Source organism: Columba livia, chromosome 3 (assembly GCF_036013475.1).
Source record: "Columba livia isolate bColLiv1 breed racing homer chromosome 3, bColLiv1.pat.W.v2, whole genome shotgun sequence".
Lineage (NCBI taxonomy): Eukaryota > Metazoa > Chordata > Aves > Columbiformes > Columbidae > Columba > Columba livia.
The window spans coordinates 14,228,517-14,239,533 of NC_088604.1; the positions used below are offsets into that span (position 1 = coordinate 14,228,517).

General features: G+C 39.7%; 1 long non-coding RNA gene across 1 annotated transcript in view; it reads left to right on the forward strand.

The window, feature by feature from the left end:
• Positions 1-10,817, forward strand: part of LOC110362101 (uncharacterized) — a 31,161-nt gene extending 20,344 nt beyond the window's left edge. The window contains exon 3 of the long non-coding RNA XR_010471108.1: positions 8,877-10,817. This is a non-coding gene — a long non-coding RNA (uncharacterized LOC110362101). The remainder of the gene's footprint in view (positions 1-8,876) is intronic.
• The last annotated feature ends 200 nt before the right edge of the window (positions 10,818-11,017 follow it).

Consider the following 11,017-nt stretch of genomic DNA (forward strand, 5'->3'; position numbering starts at 1 on the left):
AATATCTTCTACACACCTCCCAGTACAGCTTCTAACTTTATTTAGACAAAGCCATTGAGTCCTAAACAATTTTATTAAAAAGAATTTTAATGGCAAAGAAATTATGATCAGACAAATCCCATCTCACATAGCCTCTGCAATCATTGAAGGTCTGGAATGCAGCCGTACCAATCTGAGCAACAGTAAGATAGGGCATATGACATGATGTCAATGATCCATAACCACTATATATCACTGAAATGTAACATTTATTCTACTGTGTTAGTGACAGAGGGAAAGCTGCGTAACATGGATCTTCGACTATATGGATTAGTTGCCTGATCTCTTCCATCCTTCAGAAGGAGTGTACAAAATCTTGGGTAGCTATGGCAACCTTGAAACTGCCAAGGTCATGATTTGAGGAGTGGAAGTCTTAATGTCTTGAGAGCTTCCAGCAGAAGAAAATGTCAGCAGACTAAGTGCTTGAGTGAAATGTAAAATCTACATTAAAATTAATAGATTTTGTAGAAGATGTAAAAACATTGTCTTGGAAACTAAAATATGGAATTTGATATTACAAATAACTCAAACTCTAAAAACATTACGAGAATGGATGCTGTGAAAGGCCACTACTTGATTTCAGTCTGTACACTTAATTTACTTTCTACTTTGCAATCTCCTCCTCATTCTTGGAAATACTGTGCCACAAAGGAACACAACCAGCTTGTTGGAGCTTCCAGGAGTCTTTTTCCAGTCATTAAGGATTTTCTCTGACCTCCATAATCTTTGAGAGATGACAAAGGATAGTCTCAGAATTTGATTGATCTCATCACCCTTGGATGCATTCTGTCTGGTGCTATGGACTTGTTCTGATGCTCAACTTAAGTAACTAGTCCTTAACTTAATCTTCCTCCATTATAAGTACTGTCTTTGTCCCCTGAACATTGCTAATAGCCAAGAAGGCCTGGAAGGCCAGGGAAGACGGAGGCAAAAAACTTCTCAGTGCTTTCTATCTTTTGTCACCCTGTTGCCCACCCTACTCAGGAGCTCACTTTCACTTTCCATATAATTCCTGTTTGTATTTGAGATCAGTCTACTTTCTACATTACTTTCTGCAATCAAATCAGACCATTTTTGTACTTTTAGGAGACTGTCCATGAAAAACAACTGGCTCTCCTGGGCTCCTTCAGGGCAGTCTTGCATGGGATCCTGCCCATCAAATCTCTGACAAAAAGAAAATCTGTTTTCCTGAAGTTCAAGTTCCACAACTTGCCGTCTTTCAGGATCTAGAACCTCTATCTAACAGTCACTGCAACCAAAGCTGCCATTGACTATCACACTTGAGCCAGTCCTTCATCTGCGTGTAACAACTATAGCAAAACACATCCCCTGAAGTTTGAAGCAGATGCCCACTACAATATCTCCCTTACTGTCCTAAAAATCTTGAGCAGCCCTTTTTCCATTTCATAGCAAATCTCCATGTATTTAAATTATTCCTTTTTGTAGAGAGCATCTCCAACCCCTTGACTTCCCTGCCAGTCTTCTCCTAAGATGCTGCATCCATGGGAACGCTCTAGCCATACAGACTATCCCTGTACATCTGTATAATCCTACTGGTATCAGGTCTGTGACTGCACATGGCTTTCCAGTTCTTGCCATGTGTCTCCCAGGCTGCATTCTTTTGTGTACAGGTAGTTCAGTGTCCTCATTTTCTTTAGGAAACTGTGAAAGCCTCCTTCTTTGCCATGTGCCATTTGTGCTTCCCTAAAACAGCACCTGGTCTCCTGCTCCTTTCAGAGTATCCCCCAGAGTCATTTTGGATTCATCCAAGGTATCCTTCAGCAGAATCATCGGTACATGCACAGACAAACAACAAAAGTTAGTAATCTGAAGGCTGGAAGAGCCATAGCACTCCATGATTTCCCTGGTTGCAGACAAATATAAAGCTCCTGGAAACAGCAAGTCCAATTTGCAGAGAAGTGCCTCCATTGTGTGCAGAAGGGAGTACCACATCTGTCATGATTTGACCTGAGCTAGCAATACAAACATGATATCTGCTCACTCACTTCCATACTCCCCTAATATGGGAGAAAATCAAAAAGAAAGGGAGAAACTTGGATTGAGATAAACACAGTTTAATAAAATAACAAAATACTAATACACTACTTGCAGATATATATATATGAAATATAAATAGGATATAAAATAAAAGATAGCCAATGCAATTCCTCATGAACTCCATCCACACCGAGCAGCCAGTCCCACGAAAATACACCTGGTCCCAACAGCTGATCCTGGAGAGAGAAAAGAGGAAAAAGGCAGAAAAATCCAGAGGGCTCTGCAAAATGGCAGGATGGCAAAAGGCCAAACTAAGAGAAGTCCCAAACAGAACTCCTCCAGCTCTGACAAAGAGAGCGAAGAAATGAGGAAGCAAGAGAGAGAATGGAAGATCCCAACTCTCCTTAAATATGAAGCATGACAGTAATGGGATGGAATACCCTCATTGATCAGTCTGGATGTCAGTCAAGCTCTGTCCCATCCATGCTCCCTTCCTTGATGCTTCACACCTGTGGGCAGAGTGCTCAGAATGTCCTTGGCTCTCAGACCAGAGCAATTAACTCTGTCCTGAAGTATTATCTTCTTGTTCTCAAACGAAGTCTAAATAATGACCATGCTAGATATGAAAAAGAAAGGTTTCTAACTACATGAAGAAAATTAACTCATCTTCAGTCCAACCAGCACAACATCTCCATTACATGGTGTGTTCTGTTGGTGGCACTAGTGTGAATCTCTTGATTAATCATGGACAACTCAGATGTTTGTTCTTGCTTTCTGTATGAGGCTTTATATGTATTCTCCCACTGAATGTCTGCAGGCGGAGAACAAATATTGTTGTCTTTGGAAGTCACAAGCTTCTGCCCCCAATGTCAAAGCAGATCCTATCTTCACCCTGCTCAAGTGTTGTCTCAGGGCATCCCTCCTTATGTGCAATGTAGGGCTTGTGTCCTGGTTTTGCTAAAAACAAGTTTCTCTTTTAGTGAATTTGCCTGTCAGCTAGAGCCTTCATATTAACTGCATTTTCCTGGAGAAGCAGACACATGTTTTGGTAAACCTAGCAATGGAATGCAAACTTATTGATAAGCACGGATGGACATCTCGCGAGAGGGGCGAAGAGAAACAAGTGACCAAGAAACTGACCAACTGTGTATAACATTCCATTCACGTGAATACTTCATAGAAAAGTGGGAGATCACGAGGATCTCGTCCCTTTTCCCTTTTTCCTTATGGCCGACTTTAGGAGAGGACCTTGCTAGTCGTCCCTGCGAACTGAGGCCTAGTGAGAGACTGAATCCAGCTCCGATTGGCTGCAGAGTCTAATCCAGGACTTCAGGTGCCGGCTCTGCAGTTGCTGAGACTTTCAATATTGGTTTTGTATATTTTGTATTATTTTCTCTATTCTTATTAGTAGCATTAGTAAAACATTGTTAATTTTTCCAACTCTCTTCTCTCTGTCCTCCTTTCCCTCCTGATTGCCTGTCCTGAGTGGGAAGGGGGGAGAGGGAGGGGCAAAAAGGGGGAAGTGGGGGGGAGAGGGGGTTAACAATACATCTGCCAGGGTTTTATTTTCACCCCGCAACCTTAACACTCGACAGCTTGCATTCTTGTCCCTGCAGTTTTCACAAAGATCCTGTTATGTTACTGTGCCTTTTCTTCTTTCTTTCTTGCCTGGTTTCCTAGTCCCTGCTCGACAAGTTCACAGTTCCTGCAGGGTGGTCACTGCCATCTTTAATTCCTATAAAGGGAGAGAGAACTGGGCATAACCTGTAGACCACAAAATGGATGGAGCTGTCATGCCACCATAGGTCAGTCTGACTTGAAGGCTCTAGTGCACCAGAGGTGGTGACATCAGGTGGAGAACAGTTTTGCCATGTGTCACCACCACTGCTGTACTGACTCTGGCAGCCTTACTCAATCTCCAGCAGTGCCTCCACCTTCTGCACCAGCTGCCAAATTAACTGCCTGGTTTCTCTCTGCACATCCTCCTTGCTGATGCTCCCTTAGATATCATTTAACCAAGGAGCCAAACAGAAGCTTGAGCTTCTCCTGGTGAGACCTCCTGCTCACCAGCAACTGTTCACGCTGTCTCACTTCTTGGCTGTTGTCCCTCACTTGTGAATGCAGCATTTGCCACATGGACTTTCCTTCCATACTGTGTTCCCTACAGGAATCAGAAGCCTGACTTCAAATTGCTTCTTTTGAACACCTGACCCCAGAGCAGAGACGGTTGTTTTGGTGATACAAGATAATAATTTGCTAAGTCATAGACTCCAATACTATTGCATTCACACTCACATGAGTACTTATTCTGTAAACAGTTCATGTTAGTATCGCTTGCTTCACTCTCAAAATCTAACTTAAATCACAGTCTGTGGAGAATGGATTACTTACTTAGTGAAGAAATCTGTTTCAGAAGAAATGAACTGATATTTCCTTAGCATTGAATCATTATTGTTTAATGTTTAACGCTGTTTCAGGAAATACAACCACCTATCCATATGAAAGCTATTTCAGGTGTGATCCAACTTCCACTGAAGCTGACAAGACACTTTCTTTTTCTTACTAAGTAGAAAAGAGGGAATTTTTTGAACAACTTACAGCTTTTTTCTCAGAGGGAAAAAAGGTCCGAAACATTTTCCCTCTTATTTATTCTGTATGCAGGTACAATGTCTCCATTATGAGTCTACCCTGCACTTTAATTTGCACTAAATATTCACTTTCAATTTCATTAGCCAGTTGAAGTCATACAGAAAGCCTCACAATCAACATAAATATTTTAGTTTGAAACAAGAAAAATATTTTTTTCCATAGAGAATAGTATGAATTGGATTATAGTGATTAAAACCACCAGAAACAGATGTATTCAAACTATAGTGTGAATTTATCTTTTCTAGCTTATATAATTTTAAAATTGTCAAATTAATGAATACCAAATGGTAACAAAACAATAGCAATAAAAATGCAAGCCAGTAGAAAAACACTGAAAACTATCGTTCTGTAATTGGAACTAAAGACATTCATTCATGCAGAAAAAATTGTATTACCAGGACCACTGCTGTTCGAATAATCACAGAATCACAGGATGGTTTGGGTTGGAAGGGACCTCTGGAGATCTAGTCCAACCCAGCTGCTAAAGCAGGTTCACCCAGAGCAGATCGCACAGGAACGTATCCAGGCAGGTTTTGAATGTCTCCAGAGATGGAGACTCCACAGCCTCTCTGGGCAGCCTGTTCCAGGGCTCTGGCATGATCGAAGGAAAGAAGTTTCTCCTCATATTCAGATGGAACCTCCTGTGCTTCAGTCTGTGCCCATTGTTCCTCATCCTATCATTGGGCACCACCGAAAAGAGTCTAGTCCCATCCTCTTGACACCCAATCTTCAGATATCTGTAAGCACTGATAAGACCCCCTCTCAGCCTTCTCTTCTCCAGGCTGAACAGACCCAGCTCTCTCAGTCTCTCCTCATAAGAAAGACATTCCAGACCCCTAACCATCTTCGTAGCCTGCTGCTAGACTCCCTCCAGTAATTCCTTATCCTTCTTAAACTGGGGAGCCCAGAACTGGACGCAGTACTCCAGATGGGGCCTCACCAGGCCTCAACCTGCTGGTCACACTCTTCCTGATGCACCCAAAATACCATTGGCCCTCTTGGCCACAAGGGCACATTGCTTTATTGACAGAATTAATATTTGTGAACATTTAACATCTAAACTGGTTATAACTATCTTTTTTTTCATGTCCACACAGCCTTACCCTCTAGAAATCCCTTCACTGCACAACAAACCAAAACAAAGCAAAATAAAAATCAATCAACAAACCCCAACAGCATCTGGGTAAAAAGAAACTTTAATCTTCTTGGTTATTTTTGTTGAACTCTAAAATAGAATTTTATACATTTAAAGGAACTTCCCCTGGATCAGCATTTGATTTGGAAATTGTAGAAGCAAAATACTTGGTTTTCCTCCAGTGTTTTTTCTAACTTGTCCTTATCAAAAGGATTCTTCAGTTTGGTACGAATTTCTGAAGTTATTTTATTAAATCATAAAATTGTGCTTCTGGAAAATAAATAATTTTATTGAAAGTTGTCTTAAATTTCCTTACAACAATGATGATAGTCATTAAAAGATCCATCCTCCCAAGGAACCTAGGAAGCAGTTTCCTTATTTTATTTTCCATTGTAATTTTACTTCAGCATACTTATGAGTTTCTGTGCAGAAGAGAGGAGAGGGGATGCATACATCTGTGTGCGTGTGTCTGTTTGGACAGGATCCTGTCATGTAGGTTTTAGGCACAATAAGTAATCTAAGATGGGCTACTGCCACTCGCAGTGCTAATAAAATCTGTAATCCACTATTCCAGTTAAAAGTAGTTATGAAATTAATATAAACTAGAAAAGCTGGTTTTATTTCTGATTATGCTTCTTTAAAAGTACAAATTCATACAGATGTTTTTAGAGTCAGGTAAGTATGATATAACTAAAATACTTCTGTCTTCACAAATTCAATTTTCTTACTGTTCTTACTATTCCTACATGTCTTATAAAGGAGCTTTTTTTTTTAGTTGGGGTTTTTTTGCTTGTCTGTGGGCTTTTTTGTTTTTGTTTTGTTTTTCCTGTAACTTGCCAAATCAGTTCTTCAGAAAATATCTGAGGAAGTCATTCAGATTATTTTAATGGCCAGGTGATTTAAACACCTGTACTTTGCCACTTGTAAAGGTCTATTTTAACACCTGAGTAGCACTAAGAGTTGTATTTTGTCTGTCTGCTCTAAATTTGGTGCCGTAACTATGATGAGAGTTTCTGGCTGCCTTTTAGGCAGATCTCCCTGAGAACAGCTTCCTTTATACTCAGTGGTAGGAGAGATGTTTAAATTGGGCGGACTGTTGATGATGAGGCATATCTATGGTAGTAAATTAAGCAGTGGTTGGCCTGCTCTTGGCCCTTAGGTCAAATGGCATGGTCTTTTCATTTCAATATTTTCTGTGTTGTTAATCTCCAGATCAGGATGGTCACAACCATGCTGAATACTAGAAACTTTGCCTGACCCATGCTAGACCCCAATAGGTGCCTGGAAATAGTCTTGAAAAAAAGTGCTAGTGCATATAGGCTGAAACCATGCCAAGTACACTTCTGGCTGTTTATAAGTGTAGATGATAGTGTTCGGGAGCTCATAAACATTCTCAGGCACAGTTCAATTTACTTAATATACATATAGCCACGTTTGATAACTTAGGTGTCATGACTTCTCTTCAACCACTTTAAATGTCAGGCAACATTAAATACTAGGCAATCTAAATTGCCCATAACTCTTTGGCTTTAAACACTATAATAGTTAAAATGCCTAGGTAGACACTTAAAATAGATAGCATGCGTATTACCTTACATGACTTCCTGGCCTGTGAGTGCCTGGGAAGTCTGCATTTACATACCGTACTATGAGCACTCAGCAAATCCCCGAAAGAGATGGGATGAGCCAGATGCTCATCTGCCTGAGAAAATTCACGAGAGCAAGATTCATTCTCCCTGTCAAGCAAAGAGTAGGTGGAGGCAATCCACACGTGCAGATCTCAGGATGTCTGTCCACTGCTCTCAGGGTCTTCTGAGTAGCTGTTTCATCATATAATCCCTCAGAGAAGTGGTAATCTCATATTCTCCAACATTATGAATGCAGGAGAGGAGCTGGTCCTGGGCAGCTCAGGGTCACTCAGATTTTCATATGGAAACTTATCTGAACAGAAAATCCACTATGAAGTGTGGCTTATCCACAGTTAAAAGTGATCTGCTACAGCTAAGAACAAGAACAACAAATTCCAAATATTGATGCCATTGTTCTATGCAGAGGGAGGGGTGTTGCAGTCTTGATTTGCTCTCCTCTTTGAGCCCAAATCCTCCGTAATTTTTAATCCTTCACACTGAAGATACCTTAAACAGTCTCTTAGTGCTCAGCTGACGGATTGCATGAGTGATCATTTAACAAACCGGCAGTATGTTCTTCCTGCTCTCCCAGAGAAAAGAAAATTAAAAACCCCAAACACTACTACACTGGCTTTCTCAAAACAAAGCAGCAGTGAAAAACATTGTCAGTAATTTAATTATCTTTTAGGCTGACAGCTTTAGCTGTATTTAAAAATTACCAACCGAGGGCTCTACATTAAGCCTGCCAAAAAAGGAACGGCAACTAACAGATGTGTTTTACTCTTCTTGGGCTCATCACCAGTGAGGTGCAGCTGCTGCTTTGACTTTGTCTTTTGTGGCTTGCTTTCAAATGTTGTCCTTTTTTATCACTATACAGTAGTTTTATTACCTTGCCTTTTTCTGAAACCTAACATCTTTTTCTGACAACATCATGCTGATGAGCCACAAGAAGGATGCTCTGTGGATCTTGTGGTACATTAAAATTGTGCTAGTGGCGCAGAGAACAGTCTTAGGCAATATACATATGTCTAAAGGATGCAGCAGAGTGATGCTCATTTTTAATTAATGGGACACTTCTCAATGAAAAGATGGCAGCTGTTTTATAACCAAGGCAGGAATATGAGCTGGAACACACTGGGTGTGTTTGTTCACCTTGGAACAGAAATTAGGGCATCACATTTGCTTTATTTAAACTGTGTTTAGGAGTATAAAGAGATGACAACACCAGGAAAGTGATTTGGCTGGCAAAATTACTAAAGCGAACATTCCTCAGTTGGACATTATTCATATTTGAATAAAATGGGTTAGACACAGAGAATTTTCACTGTTCTAGCTCTTAGCACATCTAGTAATTACAACAGTATAAAGTACAGAATTGAAGATGGAATAAAATCTCAACATTAAAACATTTCTTATTTTTTTTCCAGGAACACAGAGGATTGTGGCAACATGCTGGAGGACAACTACTTAGGGAATAAATAAGCTAATGAAGAATTTTGCAAAGAACTCAACAGTTCATTTTTTTCATCCTCTGGATTTTTTTAATATAAAAATGTCAGAGATGCATACACATAACAGCTTCAGACTAAGCTAGATATTTTTATCTGGAAAGAAGAACATTTTGTGGGTAATGAAAGTAGTAATTACAATTAGCTGAGATGCTGACATCCAATGAGGTAGAATTATTTCATTTTACATCCTTAGCAAAAATGTACTTACTTGATTCTTAGTCACAAAATGTGAGTGTCATGCTGAGAACTTAGTGTGAGATTAAATATTGGCCACACTTTTGGATTAGGGAGTGGGTGGTAGGAACAAATGAGGAAAGTCTGAGATATCTAGGAGCAGGGAAGAAGGGGAAAAGACTTGATACCAATACTGAGAGGATCACATTATTCTTCTCTTCTTCTATACACACTGTCTGCTCCTGTCTGTGGTGTAATACCAGGGCCAAACCTCTGTTTTCCAGCCTTTCTTCCTACATAGGAAGCTGAGTAGCAGACATAGGAAATGCAGAATTGGAAGAATGGGCTGGCAGCAGACAATCCATCATTTTACCCCTTCTCCCACCCACAGTATATCCATTTAGATACAGCTTAGAACTATATGATTTTGTTACTACAGCTTCTTCCATTTCAGCCTTAGTTACCATTCACTTGTATCCAGGCTGCCTGCAGTTCTGCACATACAGGTGATTTATAACCCCAGGGTCTGTAAAACCTCAGGCTTATCAGCCCCTGGTAAACCAGAAGTGAGCAGGAAGGGAACTGGGTACCTGACCTTCCATTTTCTGTCCCCACTCAGGAGACAAACGTAAAGCTCAGCTTGAGACGCTATACTATTTAATTAGTTTGTCAGTGGGGTGGGGTTCTGAATATTGTGATACAGATTGATACCTAGTATTGACCTAGGATATAACCTGTGAAACATTACTAAGTCATATTAAAACATACAGTCTATCCTAAGTGTTACTTCCTCTGTAGTGTAGCTTTGAGGAATTAGCCATGAAATTTAAATTTCATTTTGTTTTAACAAATAACTGGTCTTGATTACAGGTTATTACCTTTCATAAAGACTTTCAATATAATTATCATGGAAATAAGAGGTAACTGCAAATTTGAAAGCCACGTGCTACAAATTCATGTTCATAAAAGTAGTTTTTTTATGGACTGTCCTTCAATGGCAATATTCACCTCATTAAGAGACACAGCATGAGTATGGGAGCTGAATACTGCTGTGAACAATATTGAGTAGAATACTTAGTCTTAAATACAATGCAGATGATGCCTTGGTACAACACAAATGAATACTCTTTAGAAACACATCACTGAGCTTGAAGACACCTTGAGTGAATAACAGAAAATGCAGCTGACAGAGGATGGAAGGAGGGAGAAATGCCTAATTCTTGCCATTATTAAGGGAAATGATCTGCAGTCTCTTCTTTTGGCTGTAGCCTTTAAATGTGTGAACCTGCTGGTACAATTTTATATTCTGACCCACTTTCTCATAGATGTTTAGCCTAGAACTAGGTGCAACCAATTTTAGATTGTCTCACACGGCTTTCTTCAATAGCTCCTAATGGTTACCTAGCCATAATTTCTTGTGGTAGCTACTGTGAATTCTTATTTCAGGTGTCTAACTCTCCATTCAACAGACAGAAGATGCAGACACTTGGCAATGGCTAATTCCAGGACTACAGGGATATAGTAAATTTTCAGCATTGTAATATTGAGTGTTAATAGTCTGAGAATCCTCTTTAGATCACTGAGATTTGAATGTCTTATATAACTTTATGATATTAAAGTCTTATTCTACTGTGGATATAATTAATAGTGAAAATCCATCTTTTTCAGTCCTGAAAATCACAATATGGGTCACATGACACCAACACTGCTTGGAACAGGAAGTGTACAATAGCATCTACTATATATAGCTATCCATTTCTTGTATTAAATACTACATCATTAATTAGTTAGTCTAAACGAAGAATGCTTACTTAATAATTCAGTTGACCTATTTGGTCTTATTTTCTGCCTGTCAAAATACCACAAGCAGATTTCAGTTTCAC